Below are 3,337 nucleotides of genomic sequence, written 5' to 3' on the forward strand. Positions count from 1 at the left end.
TTTCTCTTTCATTTCTGTTTAAGAGAAAAAGCCCAAACATAGCTTTCAATAAATATTCCAAGTAGACAAATAAATAGAAAAATACAACATTGTCATCTTTCACAAAACCACTGAGGTATGTTCATTCTTATTTATGTTAATTTTTGCAGGAAAACCCATAAGGGCTATAAATACACTGTGGAGGAAGAGTATGGGGGAAATACGGATTTGGGTCCTTTTGGGAAATTAGAGGAACACCATGTTAATTTTACCATGATAAATCTCTTTAATAATTTCACATTGCTTAGGTAATTGATTTATGAATATAACTAGTATCCCAAAGTAAAATACTGTGTGGTTTGTACTATTATCATTTTCAGAATTTAATAGATGAGGAAACCTGAAATTAAAAGGTCACAAATCTTTCAGAATCCTTTAGCTAGGCAAGTAAATAGTCGTTATGAGAATCATTGATTATTTTTTCATATTAAAAATTTCAACACTCTTTCACCCTTCCATGAGGGATTTATAGTTAACTTGAATTTATAAATAATTTTCTTATAACATTTTTTAATGTTCATTTATTTTTGAGAGATAGAGACAGAACACAAGCAGGGGAGGGACAGAAGGAGAGGGAGACACAGAATCCAAAGCAGGCTTCAGGCTCTGAACTGTCCGCACAGAGCACAACATGGGGCTTGAACTCACAGACCACAAGATCATGACCTGAGTGGAGAAATCAGACATTCAACCGACTGAGCCACCCAGGAGCCCTGTATAAATAATTTTCTTAGATGTTTATTTTTATTTTAAAACAACATGGCACATACATTTTTTTTTTATAAATGAAGATCTAAAACCACTTAAATATTTGCTTATTTCTAAATAAATTTTATTGGGGAAGCTCCTAAATACTGCATATGGATGTTTAATTTTTGCATGACCAATTCTTTACATGATGCTATTTTACTTGAATAAAATCTTCATGAGGGAAATTATTAGGTATAATCTTTATTATATTAAGTACTTAAAATATTTACATTTTTAATAGTAACCAACAAATATATTTCACTATGAATGGTAAAAATCATAAGACATTTTGTTATAACCCCCTTTTATCCATGAGAATTTATACTGTAACAACATATACATACATGTCACACATCTATATATAGATGTATATAAAATATCTATCTATCTATCTATACATATATATATATGTTTTAGTTGGCCTCCCAGAAGTATAGGTACTATCTTATAATAATGACCAAACCAAACAAAAGAAGATAAACAACAGCAAATAAATAAATAAGTAAATAAATAAATAAAATCTTAATTTTAGTGTTGATCAAAAAATGAAGAGAAAAATAAAGCAAGTTTCACCATAGGTTTCACCGAACTATGAGCTTTTTCACTGTGCAGAAATTTGGTCTTCAGAGATAGGTTTGGGGATAGAATTGGTCATCATTCCCAGTCTTAATTTACTGTTTTTTTCTGCAAAATCTGAAAAGCATTTCCTAATTCCTTAAATTCAAAGTGAAGGAATAAGAGTAGAACAAAATATAAGTAGTAATAAAAGGAATATGTTGCATTTTCTCAAGAGGACTACAAATCTTTCAAAGGCAACAAATATCCTAATCACCTGCCAGAGCACTGGGAGTGATGGGGTTCCACCTTTGCGAGGACCAGAACCAGACATGCATGATTCTATCCAGGCCAACTCCTGTCAATAGATTACCAGCTCTTCTGATTCTAATCTGATTCTAAGTCACTCGTCTCTTCCCTAATTTTCTCAGTGTCAGCTGAATTTTCTTTGCTTTTTGCATAGCTGCTTTCTTTCTCCTCACTACCTTTCTTCCTAAACTCATAAATGAGTTTACTACTGCTAGACTCTACATATGCACATCATGTATCTGGGCTAGTGCTTTTCCTCAGTTGATCTACACATCATTGTTTCTGCAATAATAACTCATCTCCTAAACAAACACTGAACTGGATGTTTCCAACATTGTTTCTGAGGAAACATTGAAAATCCAAATTCAGGTGCATTTTGACTACCGAAAAAAAAAAAAAAAAAAAGATGGGGCACTTGGGTAGCTCAGTCTGTTAAGCATCCAACTCTTGATTTTCAGCTCAGGTCATTATCATGGTGTGTAAGTTCAAGCCCTACATCAGGCTCCACGCTGAGAGTGTGAAGCTTGCTTGGGATTTTCTCTCTCTCTCTCTGCTTCCTTCCCTTTCTCCCTTCCCCTGCTCACATGCTTACTCTCTTAAAATAACTAAATAAACATTGGAAAAGAGAGAAAAATTATTGTTTATGTGTTAATAAGTTTCAACATCAAATTGTGGTAAGGGAAAATGAAATATTGTCATCTAAAAGCTCTTTCAGGGGCGCCTGGGTGGCTCAGTCGGTTAAGCGGTTAAGCGTCCGACTTTGGCTCAGGTCATGATCTCGCGGTCCATGAGTTCAAGCCCCGCGTGGGCTCTGTGCTGACAGCTCAGAGCCTGGACCCTGTTTCAGATTCTGTGTCTCCCTCTCTCTGACCCTCCCCCGTTCATGCTCTGTCTCTGTCTCAAAAATAAATAAACGTTAAAAAAAAAAAAAAGGATTTCTTAAAAGCTCTTTCAGAAATAAGACTAACGTTTGGAAATCAAGTGAAATCAGCTCAAGGAAATAGTTTCTGTTAAATACCAACTTAAGTTTTAACTAGGAGGAGACAAGTGTTGAGTCTGTCTTCTTAGATTGCTAATAATAATGACGATTATAGGTAGCCATACAGAAATTAGTAGCAAGCCATGTTTTCTTGTTTTGTTCTATGGGTTTGGAATGGGAAAAAAGGTATGAGATCAAGGGGCATGTATTAAAAGATCAAACCACAGAAAAGAAATTAACAATGAGAAGTCAAGATCATCTGATGGACGGGCCTAGATAAACTTGTCTATAGATTCACAGATTCTATGCTTTTATTTTCATTCTTTTTTCCAAATGTCATTATAGTATTAGTATTATAGTCCTGGGATCATGGAGACAAAAAAAATAGATCTTAGATAATATGTGAAATATTTCACAAGCAATTAGAATAAAATTCTGAGAGGTCTCCAGGGTTACTATGCTAGTTACTGACAAAATCTGCCAAGTTAGGCCCGGAATCCAAGTTCAAAGTCCTTTTCATTAGGACAGAGTCTTTCCATGTAATTGAAACTTAATTAAAAGAAATCACCATTTTAATGAATATTTACCTTGATTTTATTCTCTCTGTAAGAGATAGAATATTTTCAGGAAGGAATAAAAATTTAGTTTTAGATACCTTTTTTGTGAGATATCTATGCCAAGGTATTAAATAGGAATTTGAATAGA

The sequence above is a fragment of the Puma concolor genome, chromosome A1, assembly GCF_028749965.1.
Source record: "Puma concolor isolate L17-30 chromosome A1, mPumCon1.1.hap2, whole genome shotgun sequence".
Taxonomy (NCBI): domain Eukaryota; kingdom Metazoa; phylum Chordata; class Mammalia; order Carnivora; family Felidae; genus Puma; species Puma concolor.